Genomic DNA, 25,509 nt, shown 5'->3' on the forward strand with positions numbered 1-25,509 from the left:
TTAAATCAGCATAAACCCTAATAACAATTTAAGTACCGTCCTTATTTCACAGGTAATTCCAGTCCTCATCTCTCATTAAGGAACCTCTCTTTGAAACAGACAGAAAAAAAACAATAAAGAAAACCTCAACCAATCAAAATGCAAAGTTGTAAGAACCTGGTACAAATGGATGCATCTACAAAACATTCCTGTACCCAAGGCTCAAAGAACACTGCAGGAGAGGAATAAGGAACCTAGTAATAATTATTATCAAAAGATGAACTATTACAAGATTTTTATAATACACTGGGAAGAACTTGTAGGTACATCTGTGGTGGTATTGTGTTCCCCAAAATATTGTGTGACCCTAATAAACTTACCTGGGGTCAGAGAACAGAACAGCCAATAGATACAGAGGCTAGAAAATGGTGGCACTCACACCTTTAATCCTAGCCTTCTGGAGGCATAGATCTCTGTGAGTTCAAGACCACACTGGAAATAGCCAGGCTTGGTGACTCATGCCTTTAATCCCAGGAAGTGAGCCTTTAATCCCAGGGAGTGATGGCAGAAAGCAGAAAGATATATAAGGTATGAAGACCAGAAACTAGAAGCATTTGGTTGGTTAAGCTTTTAGGCTTTTGAGCAACAGTTCAGCTGAGATTCATTCTGGATGAGGACTCAGAAGCTTCCAGTGTGAGGAAACAGGATTAGCTGAGGAATTGGCAAGATGAGGTGGCTGTGGCTTGTTCTGCTTCTCTGATCTTCCAGCATTCACCCCAATAACTGGCCTCAGGTTTGATTTTATTAGTAAGAACTTTTAAGATTCATGCAACATATATCCAATGAAATATATATATATGTTTAGAATACTGTACTTTCATGTCAAAGGCCTATTTATAAAAAAAAGTAATGGTATGAAGTGAAAATCATTCTCAAATTAATTTAGTTTTATGTCATTTTTATGCAAATAGGTATTTAAGTAGTTAAATATATAAAACCAGAGAAATTGATAATTAGCTGTTTATAATGAGGTAAAATAATTTACATTTTTTTCACAATTCCAAAAATAGTCAAGTTAAATATGACTGGCTTTCTTTTAGAACCTGTAAACAAACAGTTACATAAAACGTTAAGCTAAAAATAGAATATTTAAGATCTGGATTATCTGCTTTTGCCAAGTTCCTACAAATCAGTGTGTATTAAGACCCAGGACCAGGGTGCCCATGATTTTCCCTCAAATCCCTGTCTAAAACCACCTGGATCTGCCATGCTTGACTTCACACCTCAGCTCAGTTCTGAAAGCCTAGGACATTAATCTTTAGTGCTCAGGATTACGCTACACTGACTTAAGTATTTGGTATAGCATTTCTAAGTTCTCCTTCCCAACTGTAAGTCAAGTTCCTCCTATTTTTTCTCTTCCTTCCACTGTTTCTCCTTCCAAGGACAGATTTTGCAGATGAAATTATATTACATATTTGAATAAAAATGCCACAATAAAACTACATTTATTACTTTATCACCCTTTTCGCTTAAAGGATGAAATGAATAGTTTTGAGCAAAAATTATTCTTAGAAGGAAAAAAAAACATGTCTTAAAGCTATTAAGAAAAAATTACATTCATCCAAAGTCATCAAAAGCTAAAGTTTTTTGTTTGTTCTGAGAAGCACACATTGGTAAGATACTTTTTCACTACAAGAAAGTCACAACTATAGTTAAGTTCAGAATTTCAGTTAGGTATAATAGTCAACAGACACGGAAATAGTTGGAACAACAGAAATATACTACAATAGAAATGAATAAGAAAGAATAATTTAAGATTAAAAGTTAAACCTTCATGAATCACAGGTACAAAAGCAAAAACACTGTCCACATTATACAGTTATTATAAATGGGTATGACACATGCATTAGACAATAAAGAACATATCAGATGATGACAAGTCAGTCTCTAGTGATTAAGATCACAAAACTGGAGCCTGATAGCAAGATTTAAAATGTACATCAAGAGTTGTGGTGTTATACTGTGTACCCCAATATATTGTGTACCCTAATAAATTTATCCGAGGATCGAAGACAGAGCCAGCCACTATATTAGACATAGAGGCCAGACAGTGGTGGCACACACCCTCAGTCCTATCACTCAGGAGGCAGAGATCTGTCTGGATCTCTGTGAGTTCAAGGTCACACTGGAAGCAGAACCAGGCAGTGGTGGCACACACCTTTAATCCCAGGATTTGAGATCTCATGTCTTTGCTTGGAAACGACACACACGTTTAATCCCAGGAAGTGATGTTAGGAAGTAGGAAGGTATATAAGGAGTGAAGACCAGGAACTAGAAGCTTTTTAGCAGTAGCTTAGTGGAGACACTTTTCGGTGAGGACTCAGAGGCTTTCAGTTTGAGGAAACAGGGTCAGCTGAGGAATTGGCTAGGTGAGTTGGCTGTGGCTTGTTCTATCTCTCTGATCTTTCTGATTTCACCCTAATACTTGGCTCTGGGTTTTTTCTATTAATAAGATCTTTTGAGAGACATATTACTAGAATTCCATAATTCCTGACAAGTTCCTTCACTTCCCTGTTACTAAAATGTCACTATTATAATTGAAAAATAGTAATTACAGTTACCACATATGGTTTTTGTGAGAATAAAATTAAGGCACACAATAAGTTAATAACACATACTAGTTCGTTTGGATTTTTAAGTGGAAAACATAATTATTTCATTGGAATCCATTTTAGTTACTTTACCAAAACCATTAAAATAGTCATAGTTAAGTATAACTATTTAAAATGTGAGCATGAATTTGAATTAGAACCATCAGGCCTAAGTTCTAGTTGGAGGGCTATAATTTTCATTTCTAGACATCAGTGGTGTCTGAGGAGGTGTGCTGGACACTCCCTTGATGCTTTCAAATTCTGATGATCTAGAGAGCTTGTGGAGGGAGTGGTTTAATACTGCTTCTTACAAAACATTTTCACAGTAGAAACTGAAAAAGTGGAATATTTCAACATATTTATGTAACAGCTGAATTAAAAAGTGAGTAGAATTTCCCAATGGGAAAGCTACGGAAGTAAAACTGATCAAAACAAAGAGTCTAAAGGATATACTCCGCACCAAGATTTCAGTGAATGGAAGGAAACGCTTCAAAAAGCAAATGGTGTGTTAGCAAGAGTCAAAGCAGTACACAAGACTCTTGCCCTTCTGCGCATGTCTCTGCTGTAGTGGAAATGGTAATCTCCTGAGGACTTCCTACCTGCACTTCCTAGCAGCTTTATAGTATCATCTTTAATACTTACTTCAGAGCGCCTTACACATGATGCAGGATAAAAGTCTATTAACATATGTATGAATATATTTTGATAAAACATAAGACACACAGAGTTAAGTACAATCTTAGAACAGTATTGATTCAAATAGGACGTGAACTGTTAGCTTTAGGAATTGTAAACACAAGTTACACATACAGGAAGAGTAAAAAGGGTGAAGGGGAAAAATGAGCCAAAGTGAGGCATGCCTGGAACTGTTGTCCGTTCCCTACACGCACACTGCTGTGAGTACAGGCCCACAGTTGCTCTATCTAACCTTACAACCGTAAAGGAGCATATTCATGTATCATTTCTATGTTTAAATGTTGGAACATCATTCAAACCAAATAGACATATCTCTGGAGCATGTGTGGTTTATAGGTTGACAGTGGAACAGTAAACCTCTGGGTCATTATAAGCTATAGAAAAATATTTGCTGACAATAAAATTTTGAATACTTAAGATGAAATAGCATTTTCCTCATAAAAACTGAATTACTATGTAACTCATAATTTTATAGGTAAACCAAGTGTCAGGGGAGCTGAATGTCTGTACTCAGAATCACTGAGATTTCATTTCTAAGCCGGGTTTGTTCAGCTCCAGCACTTTCTCACACATGAACTGAGGAAGATGAATGGAGAGAATGGACTTCATACTAGACCTGCAAGGTCAGAAGGATTTTAAGAAATGTGAGAAAACGAGCCAGAAGCAATCAGCATGTTATTTTTAGAGAATACCTTGAAAACTGTCCTGATGACAGTGGCTATTTCACACTGGAAATAACATAAAACACTGCAATAACACTCAATTTAACATTCACCACACAACAAATATTAAAACCTAATAACTTCATAAATTGCCACTATCCATTTATTTTCATTTCCAGTGTCAATTAATTACTAGCTGAATCCTTTATTGTCTTTACAACTTGCCTAAAAGACACAAAGTTTAATTGATGAGAATTAGATGAAGATCACACATGCATACAGGGAATGTTGTCAAAGCATCTGCTCCTAATTCAGACAGCAAAAATCAACACCCAGAATTAGCTCATCATTTTTAACAACCCTTAGTGACATTGAAGCGGAACTGTTTATAAAAGCACATTGCTTAATTTCAACTGAAGATTGCCATGGTGTTGTGAAATGTCTTCCTCAGTCACCCTCCAGAAGAGTATATGCCTCTTAAGGCAACAAAAAGCAAACCCACTGCTGAACCACTGTTAAGAGACTACTCCAGTAACTGAAAGAAGCAGATGCAGAGATCCACAGCCAAGCACTGGGCTGAGCTCCAGAAGTCAAGTTGAAGAGAGAGAGGAGGAGATTATATGAGCAAGGAGGGGGTCAAGATTATGATGGGAAAACCCACAGAGACAGGTGACCTGCGTTCCTGGGAGCTCAAAGACACTATACCAATAGCTAGGGAGACTGCATTGGACTGACTTAGGCCCTCTGTATGTGGGTGACAGTTGTATAATTTGGTCTGTTTGTGGGACCCCTAAGAGTGGGACCAGGGTCTATCCCTGGCACACAAGCTGGCTTTTTGAAACCTACTCCCTATAGTGGGATGCCTTGCTCAGCTTTGATGCAGGGAGGAGGAGCTTAGTCCTGTCTCAACTTGGTATGCCATGCTTTGTTGACTCCTTACCCTTTCTGAGGAGTAGATGAGGGGCAGGTAGAACGGAGGTGGTCACGGTGGGGAACTGTGGATGGTATGTAAAATAAATAAAAAATTTAATTAATTTTAAAAAATTGGAAAAAAAAAAGAAACTAGTCTGGGGCTCAGCAGGTAAAACTCTTTCTGCCAAATGTGATGACCTAAGTTCAATCCACAGGCCAACACAATGAACTGAGATAGTTGAATCCTGCAAGTTGTCCTCCGACTTTCTACATGTGTTGTGGTACATGCTTGTGCACACACACAGACTTTTTTTTTTTAAATTAAAGCAATTGATTTACACAGCTAAACAAATAGTTGTTTGGATGCCAATTCATGTTAAACACTGCCTTCTTTAAACTTCAAATCTTTAAACTTCAAATCTATTATCAACATTAAGAGTCTTCTTATGGAGAAAATAAATCATACAAATCTACATTTAATTACCATGAAACTATCCTGTGGTGATACTGTGTTCCCCAAAATATTGTGCACCCTAATAAACTTATTTGGGGTCAGAGAACAGAACAGCCACTAGATATAGAGGAGAGTAAATGATGATACACACACCTTTAATCCTAGCATTCCAAAGGCAGAGATCCATCTGGATCTCTGTGAGTTCAAGGCCACACTAGAAACAGCCAAGCATGGTGACACATGCCTTTAATCCCAGGAAGTGATGGCAGAAAGCAGAAAGGTATTTAAGGCCTGAGGACCAGGAACTAGAGCCTGGTTTAAGCTTTCAGGCTTGCGAGAAGCAGTTCAGCTGAGATCCATTCAGACGAGGACACAGATGCTTTCAGTCTGAGGAAACAGGATCTGCTGGGGAATTGGCGAGGTGAGGAAGCTGTGGCTTGTTCTGTTTCTCTGATCATTCAGCGTTCACCCTAATACCTGGCTCTGAGTTTGTTTTTATTAATAAGAACTTTTAAGATTCATGCTACACTATATCCTTAAAAGCTGAATTATTAAAATTTCTTAGATTTTTCCTAAAAAAAAAACTAGAAAGCATTTTTTTTTTAAATTTTGCAGTGTTCATTTTAATGGTAAAATACCACATAAGGAAGGACTGGGCCAGGAATGCCTTCAATATATAGAGTCTAGTAAAAGACAGGAAAGTCACTTATGACTGAAATACTGGAGTATTAAAGTTGCAACTCGTTACACAAAAACAAAGGATTAGTAGATTCGTCTCTTCCACATAAGAAAGGAATGCTTCATAAGACAAGAGATCTGCACAGAGAAGAAAATGGAAGGTTAGGGTTTGCCCATCGAACAAAAGTGAAGCAGAGAACTGTATCAAAGAGAGGGAATGATTGACACATAAATACAGAGGAAAGACGCATAAAAACAGCATGTTAGAAACAGAACTCACATCTTAACTTCTTCACCTCACTGACCTCCCAACAAAATGAATAGTACTACGTTATCACTTCTAGTTTAAAATCCTTTGTCTAACATGCTAAGGTACCATGTGTGTTTCAACCACTGCTTCATGAAGAGATAGGATCAATATTTAGTACATTTTAAACATGAAAAAGGATAAAAAACACACACATGGTTTTAGAACTTTAAATTGATGTATCTCAGAGTTAGACCAAATGTACTTATTTTGTTTGGTATAAGATAGAACATCCTAGTAGAATAATCAAGCATTTTCTATGAACAAGAGGCTTTTATAAAAATATAGCTCTATCCCTATCCCCAATTGCTGAAAATTCTGATAATTCCATGTGCATGTGGTATAAGCATATGTACATGTTCACATGTTTGGGTTACAGGTTTGCAAGAATTAAAAATCAGAGCCCTAGCATACAAGAATTGACATAAAGGTGTCATACTCCTTTGAGATATAAGGCAGAGTTAGAAATCAAGGCATATGTTCATAGCAATCTATCATTTGGACAAAAATGATAGGCCACTTCACAAACATGAAGTAGAGTTTCATTTTTACTGCTGTGATGAAAACACCTGTAACAAAACAAAAACAAAAAAATTTAGGATCAGAGTTTATTTTAGCCCACAAGTTCAGGTTATAGTCTATCACAACAGGGATGTCAAAGTAGAAACCTAAAACTGGTCATACCACATCTACAGTCAGAGTCAGACAGTGAATGCAACTCAGCTCATTTTCTCCACTCTTACACAATCCAGGGCCTAAATTAAACCCAGGGAATGATGTTCCTAACAGGCTTTGTCCTCCCATACCTTTAATCAGGACAATTCCTGCAGACTCAGCAATAGGCCGATCTGATCTAGCTAATCCCTATTTGAGACTGTCTTCCCAGGTGAATCTAGACAGTGTCAAGTAAAGGAAAGTAACCATCACCTAAGTCTCACCACAGTCTTGTGACATAAATGCTGCTTACTTCTCAAAAAGAAAATGTCACATTCCTGTTTATTCCTCTGGGAACTGGAAGACCCAGAACCTCAAATTTAGAATCATTGGCTTAGATGCAAAACATACTCTTTCTTGAACAGTGTATTATCCTGACTGCAAGTGTCTAAGTGTGATAAAGCATTCACGATTAGGTAAATAATCATCTACCCATGGGTGTTATTAACAGTGTGAGATTGGAGAACACTTCTGTGTTTCACGTGGTATGTGATTATCTCTTGCCACTGTTTCCTTTCCACGTAAACCTGTGGACCCCTACCCTACCAACCTTCTTCCTTTCCCCTATTGCCTTAACCCCAAGCATAACCACTTTATTTTCCTAATCTTGATTCAAGCACTCCATCATGTGTGCATGCACATGGAGGCTGGAGAACAACACTGGGTGTCTTTCTCCATGGCTATCCACCTCAGCTGAGACAGGGTCTGGTCCTGAACCCAGAGCTCACTGGTGCCACTTGACTGGCTGGCCAAGAAGCCCAAGTATCCTCCTGTCTCCTCCTCCTCAGCACCGGGATTACAGATGCACACTCATCTCTTAGATGGGTGCTGGGGATCTAAACTCTGGTCCTCGGGTTTGTTAAGCAGGCATTTTAGCAAGCTAGCTGGTTCTCTGGCCCCTGATCTCTTTATCTGACTCAAAAATTCTTACCAAAAGGGTCACAGATGTTAGGAGTCAGTGATCTGTATTCAAACTATGAATTTGGCATTTATGAGCTCTTTGATCTCAAAAAAGACATTTCAGATCTTAGAGCTCTACTTTCCTTGTCTGAAAATGGTACTAAAAAAGAACAATGGATGAACTCTCAATTAAGCAGGAAAAAGGTCCTGTCTGGTTCTATTCTATTCATGAATTTAATTACAATTTTAGCACTATATACTTTTATCTAGTTTCCAGGAATATGTAACTTTGACTTTTAGTTCTATAATCAGAAGGAACTTATTCAAAAATGTCACTAACGCCATTTTACAGCAGAGAGTTAAGGGACTGAATTCGGAAGTCAGGATGTTAGAATCCAGGTTTATGTCATCATCACATCCTCGTTGTGTACCTTGGAAAATTTACAGATCCTTATTTCTCATGTCTGTAAAATATGAATATCAATGAGCCCTCAACTTACAAGGTTTTGTGTTAGTGAAGTAGAAAAAAAAACAGAAATACTAAGAATATGGTAATAGTTTAATGGATTCTATTATTACTTTAGTAAATGCATTATTTTGTCCTGTATTTAATTTATCTAAATTCTATTAATCAAGTTATTATAATATTCAATTTGCTATCCAGTGGGTAAATAAATGGTCTAGAACAGGATAGCTGCCAAAGACAAAACTATATTTGCTTCCAGATTACATACTATTTTATGCACTGGTTCAAATGAAAGAATATACAAATATCCACCTCATTTTGTATTAAAAGCTTATGTATTTGGTTCAAATTCTTTTAAAAAATCTATTTAAATGGATAATTTAAGACATAAAGCCAAAATCTACTACATATTTTATTTTTCTGAATAAAAGAAACATAACTAGGGGGAGGAAAAAAAATCAAGATTTGCTTCTTTGTCATATTTTCAAGTTCCACAAAATATGTCTCAGGCAAAGCTGAGGTGTTTCCACTGTCATGAAGAAAAAGATCTCAAAAGAAAAAATAATGAGAAGATTTTCACCCAGGAAAACTTCACTAGGACTAAATTTTTCAGTTGTAACATTTACTGCAATAAAACTAAAAAGAAAAACAAAAAAATGAGATCTGTGTGCTTTTCAATTTATATTCTGTCTTACGTTACTTTTCTCTTGCTGAGAAGAGATACCAACCAAGGCTATCTATAAAAAGAAGAGGCTTTTTAAAAATTGGAGGCTTGCTTACAGTTTCAGGTTAGTCCACTTCCACCATGGTGGGGAGCATGGCAGCAGACAAGCAGGCCTGGTGCTAGAGCAGTAGCTGAGAGCTTACATCTTATCCACAAGATGGAGACAGGGAGACAGAAAGACTAGGCCTGGAGTGGGCTTCTTAAACCTCAAAGCTCACCCCTGGTTACACACCTCTTCCAACAAAGCCACACCTCCTAAACCTTCCTAAGCAGTCCACCAAATGGGAACCAAATATTCAATTATACAAGCCTAGCCTGTGGGGAACATTCTCATTCAAACCAGCACATATTTCATTGCTGTAACAACCAAATACTATATGGTCAGTTCTTTTGATTCTCTTGTGATGTCTTATTGATGTTTCTCCCAAAGCAGAAGGCATTCTCAGCTACATTCATCACATTGAAAATCAACTTCATGTGTGATTAGCTATGCTTTATATAGTCTCTGATAAATTTTGAAAGCACACAGTATTATATTATTGGTTAATGAAGGGTACATATTAATAAGTAAGAGACTGAGGCTGCCCACACAGACTTTGGTCACACTATCTAGAGCACTGGTTCTCAACCTCCCTAATGCTGAGACCCTTTAATACAATTCCTCAACTGAGGCAGGTAAGGCAGAAAGCACTGAGGCACGCCTTAAGCAAAGAGCTATGACATGCATAGTAGCATCCTGACCCAGAGGAGCCTGAAACCAGACTCCCAAAATGACAACTGCCAACATAAGAACCAGTGCCAAACCAAGAAATGCCATGGTGGCTGGAAGCAAAGCCCACCAAACAGCATAAATACCTCAGCCCTTTTTTAGTAAACAAGATTGCTTGTATTTCTCCTAGAGCCTATGTCCTTGGTTCTGTGTCTGCCTACCCCCTGCCCCTGGGATCAGAGACAGCAGGATCCCAACTGCAGAACCAGCAATACCCAACCATAAAATTATTTCACTGCTACTTCATAACTGTATTTTTATTACTGTTATGAATTGCAATGTAAATATACAATATGTAGGATATCTGATATACAACCCCCAAGGAGGTCATGACCCACAGGTTAGAACCACTAATCTAAATCATATGACTGAACTGCTTCCATACTCCAACAACGAGATATTGTTGGGTGAAGACTGACCATTGTTTACATATGGTAGACTCATTTTGTCCTCCTTAATCAGAAGACTCATTGAAAAAATACTACAATAATATGGGAATATTTAATTTTTCAGATACATTTCACTACACACACATAATTTCTCATATACACTTAATAAATATATTTCACTTAAACAATTTCAAAGTATTTTATTTTATATATAAAGTAAGCTCTATTTTTCCTTACTGTTGATAATTAGAAATACCATAATTTTAAACATTTGATTAAAAAATCAGGCAAATGTATGGAAATGCACATTCTTCAGTCTAACAAGAAACAAAAAGCATAAAAATCTGGGACCAGCAACTAAGCACATCTTTAACATGGATTCTACTTCTCTTATATATTATATTTCTCTCCCGTTCTAATTCCAGGCAAATTATTGACCAAATATTGGGAAGAGGAGGCTGATGCAAAAGATCATAGGCAGAATTTATTTTACTTAAAAGTTTGAATATTAGATACAGTTATCTGACATAACAAGAATATCATTTTGAGAGCTAAAATTACACTACTTTCTGTTTAGAAGTATCACTTACATGGCAGTTGAAATGTTATCTTAAATTCTTTGCAAAAGGAAAAAAGAGGGCAATTAGCTTACTTAGCTTTTTATTCACCGTGTACTCCTGCCACATCTCAAAAACAAGAGACAAAGGATGACAAAGGTTGATTTATTTTCTCAACTCGACCTATAAAATGTCTAAATGACACTACTACAAACTGTGCCAGTAGACATATAAACCTGACAAATTACCCTGAAACACAAACTAAGTTCAGGGATTCAACTGAATCTATACTGTAAATGAACTTTTGGTTTGGGTAAACATTTACATTAATCTATCAAAAAAATGATCTGATAAAAGGTGTCTACAGTTTTAACATTCTCTAATTTGATAGTATGGCTTAAACAAGAGTTCTCTGCGTTTTTCCCCAGTATAATATAGTTCTGCAAAAGTCCAAATAATATTACATACAGCTAAAAAGAACCCACTATTAATGTTATACAAAACAGGGTCCTGCATAGTACATAGGAACACAGAAGCAGACAGACTCTTGTCATTTTCCTGAACACTACATGAAGTTATGATTAGCCCTTTTTCTACTGATATCAAATCAGTATTACTGTACTATTCTCTCATTACCTGTGAAGAACAGAAAAATGAAAAATGATTTCACTTCTGACACATTTAAAACAAGCTTCTCTATGGCAGCTGATTTTAAGGCTCCAGTTTTATATAAAAATAAAGTTAGTTCAATTACTTCTTACTGTTGCTAAAAAGTAAATATATCAATATTAAAAATCTCAAGTGAAAGCATCAAAGTCAATTTCATACCAAAGACCGAATTCTAGGTAAGAGCAGTAGTAACTGAGAAGAATTAAATTGATCTTCTATCTTAGTAGTGTTTTTTTTTATTCTAGAAAGACATATTCAACAATGAGGAGATCATCAATTGCTTTCAATGATTTTGTCAACTATTATTATTATTATTTACTTCATGTTTTCCCCCAAACTACATTTTAGTTTTGATATTTTACTTTATATGTTGATCATGTCTTAATTTACCTAAATAACATCTCTAATTTGCAATTTTTAGCACTCTCTACCTTTTCTCATTAAACTAATGTTTCCTATTATATTAATTTATACCTAGCTACATGTTTGTAAAGATGTGTGTATGTATACACACACACACACACACACACACACACATATATATATACACACAATTACTTTGTTTAAATTCTAATTCTTCACAGTGCCCTATCTGAGAATTTCAATGTGTTTTCAGAAAGAAACAGCAGCATTACTATGTCTGTCCTCTCCATGTCACTCTGGAAAAACTACTACAACTAGTTCTGTGACAAACACTGACACTCAATTTATAAGATATTTTATTCTTGTTGGACGTCAGAACATACTACAGAACCCAATCTAGTCAGTGTACCTTGAATCTAGATATGGCCTTGCTATTGCACTTTCTCAGATATAATGAATGGCACATGCCAGGCAATTGTGCTTAAATTGGTCTGGCCTGAGAAAATTGGGTCAGGGCTGCTCTGTTAATATTTGTAGGTGCTTACTGACATTTATTTACATGTTTTTCTGATCATGTTTATCTGAACTCAAACTACCTTCTTTGGATCATTGTTTTCTTTGTTCTATTTATGTATAAAAGCCCACTGAACCTGCAATAAGTTGTCTGCAGCATTAGACTATAGTCTGCCCCATTCTTCTAGGTCCTGAGATGCCAGGGCCAGCAGACAAGATCTGCAAAGGACAGCTGAAAAGTTACAAATTTTCTAACACATAATTATGTACATATCTATATTTAGGTTCAAAAAGTTCAAAGAGTTTAGGTTAATGAAAAAGAACCAGAAAAAAAAAAGAACTTGTTGTTGAATAACAGCCATGACAAATAAATTAAAATGTCATAAAATATGTTCAAACAAAAACTTACAGAAAGAGAAAGTAATTATAGATGGAATTATTTCTCAAGCAGAAGCAGAGAGAAACCTGCAATCTACTTCCAGCCATTCAGACAGTAAAATGAGAAACCAGAAATTCAGTGTAAGGAAAAGCTGCATATAGACCAGTAACAGTTGGTTAAAGGAACAAGAAAACCCCTCTGTACAAGGAGTGGACCTATAAAATGAACTGCTAATTGTGGAAAAAGTTCACAGATGTGTATTTTATATTCCAGGAAGAAGTCTTCCCAACAACACCATAATGTCTCCTTTTGTTTTTCAATTAGCATATAATTCGAATAAAAGCAAGTACCCTTATATGTGTTTGACACCAAGAAGTGCTTAATAATACATACATACATACATATATACATACATAAAAGTGGAAAAAAGAAAGGAAAGAATGTAGAAATTGAGGGGAGAAGAGAATTGATTCCATGGCCTCTTCACTAATCTACTTGATTGCTTGGCTTTCTGGGAAGGATTTTAGGCCATGCAATTTTTATGTGCATTTTTCACTTGTGTCCTCCTAGCCTAACGGCAAACAGAAAAAACAAATGAATGCAGACTTAAGGAGCAGAACTTTGTTCTCGTCCCAGTGGATTTGTATCTATAAGAAAGCAGGAAAAGGTTGCCTCATATCCTTTATATGAACTCTGCCTACTAACCAACATTTGAGTTTTATAAGGTTCCTCCAATATCACGTACAAAGAAGTACTTAAAAAAATGCCTCATGTTGGTATGTGACAATCAAGTCAGACTGGTTAACCCAAACACAAGACACAAAATGTTTATACCAGACTCTTCCTTAGTTCTCTCATGCCATTAGTTAGCCACTGTATGCCACATGCAAACAAGCAGAAGAATGAAATCAAAGGGGAGAGATGGTTTGGCCAACGAGTCTTGTCATCTTCCAGAAATGCCTCATTCCTATTTGGAGCCATTAATCAGGGAAAAGACCAGTAGGCTGACAGCCCCTGCTGAAGATGTAGATGCACCAAATGGCTTGCATGCTTGCTGTGCTGATACTACTTTTAATGACTCAAACATCTGGAAAACAGCATTTCACAGTGACAATCTTGACTTTACTGATAAGCAATAACTCCCATGCTGTGTACTATGCATTAGAAGCACAATAGGAATAGCAAAGTGGTGCCCCTTAGTATGCGCCCTGAGAGCTCAGTTGATTTCCATTGAGACAAAGACTTTTGTATCTTGACAGGGCCCCTACATTCTACTAAGACTTCAGTGAATTCTGAAGGAAAATAAGTCACATTTAAATGTTGGCCTTCTGAATTTTCTACTTCTAGTGTGTTCATGCCAGCTTAAAATTTGGATGTTCTAGCCGGGCGGTGGTGGCGCACGCCTTTAATCCCAGCACTCGGGAGGCAGAGCCAGGCGGATCTCTGTGAGTTCGAGGCCAGCCTGGACTACCAAGTGAGTTCCAGGAAAGGCGCAAAGCTACACAGAGAAACCCTGTCTCGAAAAAACCAAAAAAAAAAAAAAAAAAAAAAAAAAAAAAAAAATTTGGATGTTCTTTACATGTAGTATTTCTTTTCTAATCACTGACATATACAGTTTAGATAAAAGTGATAAATGGGGAGATAGATAAAATTTTTCTTAAGAATGTTATATTACATTGATACTGCTTCTTTGGTTGTCTCTTTTTTATATTTCATCCACTTCCAAATATCCCTCTCCCTAATCCCCCCCACCTTTATCACCTCACCAAATACCATAAGTACCAAAGGATACTCCAAGATAATCATAGCAGCAACTGGGCATAATGGTACACACCTTTAATCCCTGTGCTTGGGAAGCCTTTGTGAGCTCAACAACTTGGTCTCACTGTAAGAAGCCAAAGCTACACAATAGAAACAAACAAACAACAACAAAAAAAACAGAAAAAGAGAGAAAAGAAAGATAAGCAGAGCAACAACCTCTGTACTTTCTGTTGTTCCTATAATGATCATGTTCCATTAAATAAACCAAGGAAGAAAGATCCATGGGTACTGCTAGTGAGAGTATCCTTACAAACCTCCACATTTCCTTTTTATTACTAGGCATATAAGACATTCCCTCTAAACGGGACTTTGAACATCTCCCTTAGATCTTCATATATGGTTTTATTGTGTTTTATCAGTTTCCTTAAGGCTTAGGCTTTGTCACAAGCAGTGCTAGAAATGAACTCTCCCTCTGACTACTAAACCTGGTACCACAGTATTACTTATTCTAGGGTTCTGGAAGTTCAGGATACTCCACTTTTTTCAACTCTTGACCTAACTCATTAAAATCCATTTTGCCACTGTCCTGTCTCACTAGCATACCTGTAAACTGGAAAACAAGGTATAAAAGACCCCTGAGCCATTATTTCACAAACATTACTGAATGGCTAGAAAGTATGAAAAGAAGACATCTGCCGTGTACATCAAGTACCCTGTAATGGCAATGTGGATAAAATGCATTGCAATTTACCATAAAAGCAATGGAGAGTAACTCATGTGATGAGAAAGTTAAATTCCTTCAGCTATTTCAAGCTTATTTAAGCTAAAAACAAAGAGCTCTAAAAACAAATAGTGTCCATAACTGTAGAAGGCACAAGGTTCTTGTGCTCACAGATACACACTAGGAAAACAAGGAATGCTAACATACAGGGCTGTCTCTTCAATGTTTTCTACCCAGAAGGCTTGGAGTGTATGTAGTTAAGAGCCTACTGACCTGGGCTATCTGTAGGTTTAGGCTACATCTCCATCTCTCTGTATCTGTATCTCTCTCTCTCTCTCTCTCTCTCTCTCTCTCTCTCTCTCTCTCTCTCTCTCTCTCTCTGTGTGTGTGTGTGTGTGTCAGAGTCTCTAGACTTTTATCATGAGCATTGTTTCTCAGTCATTAGAACCTGTCCTTAGGGGAGATGTTCCATGTTCTTTATAGCTTAGTTACCTCTATGCTATCTGTATGACCGAGACAACACCAGATCCTCCCTTAGACCCTTAAGCTATAGAACCCATCTTTATGGAAGAGGTCACATGTACTATGCAAAAGAGTTTTGATGCAGTCATGAATTAAGCTCTATTGTGCACAGGGGAATGAGATAACTGTGACCAGGAAATTTTTTCCAAAATTGTACTGTATTTAAATATGCCTAAAATAAACTGCCCGGTGTCAGACTCTTGAAGTTTGAACCAAAACCAGGTACTGAGTCATGCTGAACCAGATTTCATCTTGCCTCATGTGGATCATTACTCTGTAAGCCCTGGTGTTTGCAGAGACCTCCACAACTGTTATCTTATTTCAACCACATTGTCATGTAAATACACACCCTAAAACTAAAATGTATAAGATACATAGAAAAATGTTAACAATGGTCATTTCTTTAGAATACTTTATGTTTTCTATAATTATTACTCAGTATTTCCTGATTAATTTGCCCTGTATTACTTTTATAAAGAAAATGATTTTTGCAAAGGACAAAATGCCAAAACCAGTCAGTCGAGAAGTTCCCTAAGTACCCACACCTCACAGCCAGTGAATCCAGCTACACGAGTAACAGAATCAGACATAATCCCTCAGAAAGTAGAATCTGTAGTAAGTATTGAAGATTTATGTCACTGCAGTACATTTGAGCAGAACACTAAGTGCAGGCCATCCTCAGTACTTGCCATATTTTCATAATCCCAAACTTCTGGCTTCTGTTCTACCAGAGATTAGCTGCTAAATGCTAGATCTGGCCAATTGGCTGACAATTATAATAGATGTGACTATGGTCATACTTCTATTGCCTAGTACAACAGAAAAGATGATGCACTAAGCAACTGGAGCCTCGAGAATATTACTGATGCTTTGTTCATGGATTTCTTAACTATTGCAGCATGCCTATGTGTACGATTCCTAGGCCAGGCTACTTTAGATTTTGATCATACGAAAAGAAGACGATCTGGCAATGCCTTTTCTCATAGGTCCTAGATATTAGATATAGACAACAGATTGTAGCGTGAATCTTAAAAGTTCTTATTGATAAAATCAAACCAAGGCCAGTTATTGGGGTGAATACTGGAAGGTCAGAGAGACAGAACAAGCCACAGCTATCTCACCTCACCAGTTCCTCAGCTGGTCCTATTTCCTCAGACTGGAAGCTTCTGTGTCCTCATCCCAATGGCTCTCAGCTGAACTGCTGCTCGATATCCTGAATGCTTAACCAGCCAAATGCTTAACCAGGCTAAATGCTTCTAGTTTCTGGTCCTCACGCCTTATATACCTTTCTGCTTTCTACCATTACTCCCTAGGATTAAAGGCTCGCTTTCTGGGATTAAAGGCGTGAGTCACCATGCCTGGCTGTTTCCAATGTGGCCTTGAACTCAGAGATCCCAGATGGATTTCTGCCTCTGGAATGCTAGGATTAAAGGCGTGTGCTATCACTGCCTAACTAGTGGCTTTTCTGTTCTCTGACTCCAGATAAGTTTATTAAGGTACACAATATTTTGGGGAACACAATATCACCACAACAGATAAAGATACAGAGAAAAACAAGATGAATGCTATTTTCTCAGGACAGTCTGTGAAGCGTGACAAGCTTATGCTCAAACAAAGAGATCACATTGTAAACAGAGGAGTGGTCAGGTTGCAGAGGAATTTCTAAAGTTGTGAACAAACAATTTTGCATATGTGGGGTGTGAGACCATGAATGACAATGTGTGTCATGCCATTTATTTATTTTAATTTGGGCAACTAAATGTTAGGAGTTATTACAATAAAGCACTGTAGGGAAGCATTTAGTAGGAATAACCAAGAACTTGAGTTTAAATGTAGGTTGACAACTAGAAATGAGTCTGAAGATCAAGAGAAAGATTCTGGAAAGGTTTCAGCATGTAGACAGTCACAAAACAATCACAAGGTGAGTTTAGTAGAAAGAATAGAAGAGGTCAAAGGATGGTTCTCAGATCTCCACAGTTTTTAGTTTAAAAGATGATCCAGTAGACAGGACTAAAAAGGAGGAGCACAGAGACAAATGGGAAACTAGGGGAAGACACGAAGTCACCTGAATAAACTGTACTTTTAATAATAAATAATAAACTGAATAAATACACTTTTATATCACATGTCTAAAGTCATTATGTCCTAGCTGACTTCAGACCCTGGCCAAAGGATACAATCTTAAATTCAATTTACTAACCCTTTGAAATATGGAGCTGACATAGAATGCAATGTAATGTTATTATTGGTTAGTCTGCTTAGCCTTTAACCCAGTCTTGTTTCTTTAACTTTTCCTTCAGTCAGTAGCACTGATGAATGACAGATATTCAGCACAGGCTGAAACGCGCACGCGCGCGCGCACACACACACACACACACACACACACACACACACACACTTTTCAGGGTTGCAGCTCTGCCGAGCTGAGCTTCATTGTAAACAATGTATAACAAAATCAAATTGCAAGCATGCTATTGTGATGCAGTGAAGAAAAAAAAATGAATCTTGTGGTGGTAATCTAATTATACTGAAATATGATTTTGATTGTATGTTAATAAATAAAGTTGTCCGGGGGTCAGAGCTATTAGAGCCATAGCAAGAGTGTGGCGGTGGTGGCACACGCCTTTAATCCCAGAAAGCCAGCCTTTAATCCCAGGGAGTGGTGGTAGAAAGCAAAAAGATATATAAGGCATGAGGACCAGAAACTAGAAGCATTTGGCTGGTTAAGCTTTCAGGCTTTGGAGCAACACAGTTCAGCTGAGAGCTATTGGGATGAGGACACAGAAGCTTCCAGTCTGAGGAAACAAGACCACCTGAGGAACTGGTGAGGTGAGATAGCTGTGGCTTGTTCTGTCTCTTTAAATAGACTAACAGACAGGAAAAGGAGCTCTCATTCGGGAAGCTGGGACACCGCAGGCGGAAGGGTGAGATTTTGGCTCTGAGCTCTGACCTCTCGGCTTTCTCTTTTGCATTATTTCTGTGTTTCTTATTTAATAAAACAGTTGGTTACATCTATAGAATCTCTTACATAAGTATGGTTCTTTTGTTACTGTTCTGTATAAAGGACATGTTCTATATGTTCATTTCCTTATTCTTTTACCCTTTTCAGTTAAAAGTATTTTTAGCCATCATTAAGTGCCTTTTGGGGGAAAAGTACATGATCAAGTAAAATCCACAAGTTCTAATAAACAGCTACTCAGCATACCAGTACCAAAGGGAGAAATCATCTTTCCCCAGAGAAGCCAAGTGTAACAGCCTGTACATCTTCTTGACTCTGATAATAACTACATGTCTGTAACAGATTTAACAAAGAGGTGTCTATTGCCTTGGCTACAAAACAGAAACTGAAGCCCATGTAGACATGCATTATTGCCTGCTGTGGGGAAACTGCCATCAGCTTTGGGTATTTGGAAAGGTGATTTATAAATATTTGCCTCTTTAATCCCAAACTAGTTTTTCACTTCACATCAGTGTCAATCAATAGAAGGGAAACAAAAAAGATTCCTTATACAGAGATTAAGTTAAAGTAACCTTATATGGAAAATCAAGTTTGTAATAGGTCATTATAACAAACCAATTATTGGAGTATTTGTTGTAAAAATCATTTTAGGTCACAAATAAATCTAGGTGACATCTATATAGTTTAATAGTTTTCTTGGGGAAACGTAATCTTAGATACTTAACTTGGTAAGAGCACAGAGATATTTCATGCTTATTGACTATAAAATCCTTTTATAGAATGATTGTTTCTTGGAAAATATTTTGAAAAAAATAAGTAATCTCCATTATTCTGGCAAGCTGAATTATCTCTACTCTTTTGTTTATACTTTGCTGTAGAACTTTATTATAAACTATTTATTTCTTCTAGTCTATGAACTCTTAAAAACAAAAATTTCTCCTTTAAATTTCTTTATTCTTCACCTGGATCCAGGTACAGGACCAAGAAAAAAAAATGGGATAAATGCATTAAAGCCTGAGTGATGAATCGATTAAATAAACAAATGTTTTGTTAATATGGCTCATCATTTTCAGGATGGTAAGAGTTTGGCCAAGCAAGACTGGCTTATGGGGCAGGCAGCTCCAGCTGTGGATGATGGAGTGAAATAAAATCGCAGAATGCTGAAGTCTGCTTGAGTTTACATGTGGACAGGAAAGAATCTGAGCAAGAACTTCTGAATAAAGTCAAAGATGTAGAATTTCAAAAAAAAATGATGACAAAGAAGAAGGGTATACATACAACTTAACAAAAATGCTAACTATGCTTTTCAATGTACAAATTAAGCCAAGCAAGCCTAGTAAGTAACATGTGTCTATAATCCTGGCATGTTGAAGATAGTGGCAGAAGGGTTACAAATAACAGGCACAACTGGACTACAGAACAAAATAAAAATACAAATTATAGAGCGAAAGCATCAAGTAGTATTTAGTTAAAAATATGGAATATAAGTTGTTGGCTAAGAGAGGGTTGAAGCAACTCCTCTCAAACTATAGACTATGCGAAAACTATCTATTACCCTCCAGAATTTGACAATGAGAACCTATTATTGAAGACACCAGATACTTATGTCACAGAACATGGAAAAAATCTAGCTGCTATTCAACTGAAATCTTTATTTCTACAGGCTAGGCTTCATAAGGTGCTATACATGGTAACCGAGGAGAAAAATCATCAGTCTCACCCAGCTATAAGCACTGCAAGGTGCATGAACAGCCTACCTAGCAAGATATGCCTGCTGGTGCAATGATGCTATAGTGGTATGAATGTTATGGGAATAACAAACATTTTTTTTTTAAATTTAAGGCCAATTTAAGGCTGGCTTCATGAGATGGAACCCATACTTAACACTGTCAATGAGGCCAAGAACTTGAGGTTATGTCATGGGCCCTAAGAGAAAGCATACTATTATTACTCTGCTAAAAGAACAAAGTAATAGAATGACACATAATGACATATTGCTATACCCATACATCAATGCACTGTTCAACTCTCATCAGAAAAGCTTCTTTTAGTACATGGCAGTTAATACAGAATCCTACAATTAATCAACATGCAGAGAATTAGAGACTTTGGGATATTCAGGCTTAAATGGAAATCTCTTTATCACAACACTCCCCTCAAGACTCATTCATACACACACACACACACACACACACACACACATAGAAGAGAGCACGAAAAGATTTTAAGAGCAAGAGCAGTGGATGACTTCAAGGAAACAGCATTTCCCTGACACAACAAATGCACATAGGAAAGCCCAGAGGCTGTGACAACATGTACATGACCTGCGAAACTCAAGCCAGTCAAAGTCCTACGATAGGGGAGGGAAGGTAGCTACAAAGTGCCATCACTAGACAAGGATCTACTGCCATTAGATTGCTGTTGGATTAGGGACAATCAGTTTTCTTCAGTAAAATGACACTAGGTATATATGGACTACAGACAATACAGAGCAGGCCCCACACCCAGGAGTATATGAACAAGACAAATTAGACTCCTTGTTTTTGTTTGTTGGAGAGAAAGAACATGAAATTAAGTGAGCATTAAGGTGGTGAAATGTATGGAAGGAGTTGAGGGAAGGGAATAAGTCAGATCAAAATGTTGTATGAGATTTTAAAAATGTAAAGAAAAAATTTAGAAGTATTAATGTTTCTGCATTTAACTGTATTTGTCATTTTAACACATATCTATATTCACTGTAAGTCTATGAAAGTATATATATAAATATTTGTATTAATTATTTTAAGGTTCTTCAAATTGTATAAGCTTCAGGCTGCATGAAATGCGGATCTCAATGAAGGAAACACTATTAATTAAAATTCACTTAACTAGAAAATAATTATATTTCAACTTGAAATAGAGTTGACTGTTCTCAAAGCATTCTTCCCCAACATCACCATCATTACCAATTAAAACTCAGTGACAATTAATTTCATCTCCTAAGAGTAAATTTAGAGGAAAAAGATAAAATACAATAAGGCCTCTAGAGAAAGCAATAATCTAAGTATGCCAAAAAGCAGCTAGACTCATCTAAAAATAAAATATTCAAACTTCTCATTTTGCTTAGACTTGTGCCACTGACTTCCTATTATGGGTTTAACAAAAAGACTTATTTATTAAATCCCTATGAATATGAAAATTTTACCTTATCCTTATCTTTTCCTTTCTCTAAATTTGACCATGGTTTCCCAACTGCAATGGTTATGAGACACTCTTAGGAGAAAAAGAAAATTCTAGTATATACTGTGTTGTTTATAGAACTATCTCCAAGACACCAATCTACTTTTATTTTTAAATGCTTTCTGAGGTGGTTGTACTATGAGTAAACATACTCAGTGGTCATTTCATGGCTACCATACTAGATAGATACATAAATAATTAAAGCTACAGTTTTGCATTCTAATAAGTCTATTGGACTATTTCCTAAAGTGATTAACAGTAATGTAGAATGGCTACAGCAGGCAGATAAGCAAGCCAATCACACATGAGATGATTTTTTGGAAGATTCACAGTTGCTCAGCTATTAAACCTAGTGGGAGAACCTTCTTCTAAAGGCTGTTTTCCTGGTTCATTTTGTACCATATAGCACTCAAAAACATAAATTAATTAAAGGGAATAGAAAAACAATGCAAGAAGAAAGAAAGCTTAAGGCACAGAATTGCACGAGAGGAGTAAACCTCCACACACTTCATACAATTTGGCACAACCAAATGTTGCAATATTTGCCATGACTAGCAACAGGCACCCTTTGCTATTATTAATGCAGTTCAGCTGATATGAACAGACAAAATTGAAAAAGGAGGAGAATGTCCTTTATCATCTGTAGCAGAATTTCAATTTTCTCTTTCAAGTACAGTTGAATGCATTTTCTTTGCAAGCCAAAGACAGAAGATCTTGATTACTGTTGCAAGAATAATCTTAGTCTTTGTGTGAAGAAGATAGGGAAAATAGTTTTTCTGGATGATGTGGCAGCTTGTGAACTTACAAAACAAGATATATTCTTGGAGGTAAGGAAATTAAATTAGGGTAAATGGTAGACCCATTAAAATGACAATTGAAGGCTTATTTTGTAGTCCATGGCTGGCTTCCCAATTGTCCTCTATTTTTGCTTCACCTCAGGGGCACAGACAACTGAACCAGAAACAAACAGGGTCAAGACGGGGCAACTGTCTGGGAATACAGGTCACCCAGGCTGTAGGCCTTGTCATGAATTGTTAGCTGTGTTGCAAAATTAAGATTCTGAATTCATTCTCTCCAGCTACCACCCTTGTTTCAGATCTTTACACACATGAAGAGACAAACACACATACACACACACACACACACACACACACACACACACACACACACACACACACAAAGTGGGGAAGGAAGGAGGGAGAGGAACAGAGAGAGGGAGGGAGAGAGAGAGTATGTGTGTAACATCATGTCTCCACATATTTTCTCACTTTTATCAACATTAAAAAGAACAATCCGGCCGGGCGGTGGTGGCGCACGCCTTTAATCCCAGCACTCGGGAGGCAGAGCCAGGTGGATCTCTGTGAGTTCGAGGCCAGCCTGGGCTACCAAGTGAGCTCCAGGAAAGGCGCAAAGCTACACAGAGAAACCCTGTCTCGAAAAACCAAAAAAAAAAAAAAAAAAAAAAGAACAATCCTGTATCATTCGCTCAGCTGTACTCTTTCTCTGTAACAGAATACTCATATGGGCTTTTGAGTATTACTTTTTTGAGTCACCTTAATTTACTCCCATTCAAAAGAATTAAAAAAAAATGGCAGATCACTCTACCTAGCAGAGTCAGGAGACACAACAAGGACATACACCCATCCCACATACTCTCATGTATCCCTCAAATAATCCCTATGAATACCAACTCAACACAGCTCTCTCATCATCACCTCTCATGCTTAAATTAAGTGGCTCAGTCCCAAAGTATCTCACAAAAAAATGTGTAAAATGTGACCATGTTAAAAGTGTGTATTTGCATCAACAATAGGCTCAAGTTATCTCCAAAACACACTCACCTCACTCTGGGAACACTATTAACCAGATTAATAGAGATTTTCTAGACTTCATTTTCTTTCAACTCACATAAAAAATTAATACTGTTAAGCACATTAATTTTACAACACTATTTCTTCAGCTTCCTTAACTGTGCTCCCAAGTTCTTTCCACCTTGTTTCTCTTAACACTGTATGGTCTTTCTCAAAACTCTGTCCTCTCTGGCCATACAACTTAAAGACCACCCTTACTACCATGACTATTGAATTGGTGAACTCTAAAACTTGACCTTATGACCCACATTGCAGTACCTTAGGCTCACTAGCTAGAAGAATCTTTGTCCCAAATATATTCATTGGCCTATAGCCAAATAAACAAAGATTAATTTTTCCATTTCCTTTCCAAATTTGTATTGTTTTCTCTAATCAATAAGTTATTTCTAGATTACCTTATTCCCTCTACTCATAAACTCTCTATAAAAATTTGTATTCCTTTGAATTCTCTGCTCTAAAAGCCAAAATTACATTAGATGTTTTTATCATTTCTTGTTTGTATTATTCCAGTATTTCTCTAATTGGTCTTCCTGACTGTTATCTCTCCATATTCAATTTACCATTGACTTATTTTCCTAAAGTATTTTTTTTAATCCTTTTACTTTCCTGTTTAAAAACTGTTCTAATCTCACATTGCCAACAGCAACAAGTTTAAATTTTCTGGTCTAACCTGATACATTCATTCCTCCAGCTTATACATCCTGTGTTCCCTGCTTATAGATTTAATCATTGAACCAGTGTATCATACACTTAGGCTACTCAAACTCAGATGCTTTTCATTGTATTACCCCATGTACATCTACAGATGGGAAAAGTTAACTAGGACATGTTCAAGAAATGGAGCATCAAATCAGGTATTTATCAAAAGGGGACTATTCAAATATACCAAGACATACTCGCATAACAAATTATTATTATATAACTATAAAAAAGCATGGGACAATCTCTATAAAAACATGAATATATTTTCACAATATGGAGTTAACTTTTTTAAAAAGGGCACAGATAATTCTTTATGCAAAAAGAAGAACTAGGAATATATGCCCATATTTGTATATGTTTATGTTTAAAAACATGAACAAAAGAGAAATAAAAACCTCCTGGGCACTTGACCTATATAGTTCTGACTCAGGAGGCCAGACTGCTTTGGTCTGTTTCTGTCACTCGAAAATTAAACTTTAAGCCTGTACTTAAAATAACCGTAAGAATTCTTACTGCAGAAGGTTGAAGTGTTATAATGGGTTAACACTGACCAAATGGAATGTATATATAGTAGCACTAGGCATTCAATTGTTATATGTTTCCTTTTAACAATTTCTTATTGGAGGGATGCTAAGTAAAGGTTGCAGGGGCTTGTAGAGACACCAAGAGAGACTTACCAAGATGGACACTTTTAGATCACTTTAGAGTTTGAAACACTTGGATTCGTATTTCAAGACCAATAAAGAATACATAAAATTAGAACTCTCTACCAATGGAATTATATAAGATACTCCTCAATCCTAAAACAGTATTCTATAAATATTAGAAACCAAAGATAAATGGTGACTATAGAAAAAGGACATGGAAGTACTTTTATTCTGAGTGCACCAGGATGCAAGTCCGTTTATACATGCATCATCCAATCCAGGGCACGCCTAACCATGTGCTAATTTTCCTGTTATGTTTTCATGA

General features: G+C 36.7%; 1 protein-coding gene across 3 annotated transcripts in view; it reads right to left on the minus strand.

The window, feature by feature from the left end:
• Nucleotides 1–25,509, minus strand: part of Cox7b2 (cytochrome c oxidase subunit 7B2) — a 100,164-nt gene that overhangs the window by 70,010 nt on the left and 4,645 nt on the right. Inside the window, exon 1 of one of the 3 annotated variants that reach the window (XM_076546420.1) lies at nucleotides 14,617–14,641. The exons of the other annotated variants lie outside the window; for them this stretch is intronic. The gene's annotated coding sequence lies outside the window, so the exon portion shown is untranslated. Of the gene's footprint in view, nucleotides 1–14,616; nucleotides 14,642–25,509 lie in introns of those variants that run through there. 3 annotated transcript variants of the gene reach the window in all.

This window comes from Peromyscus maniculatus, chromosome 10, assembly GCF_049852395.1.
Source record: "Peromyscus maniculatus bairdii isolate BWxNUB_F1_BW_parent chromosome 10, HU_Pman_BW_mat_3.1, whole genome shotgun sequence".
Lineage (NCBI taxonomy): Eukaryota > Metazoa > Chordata > Mammalia > Rodentia > Cricetidae > Peromyscus > Peromyscus maniculatus.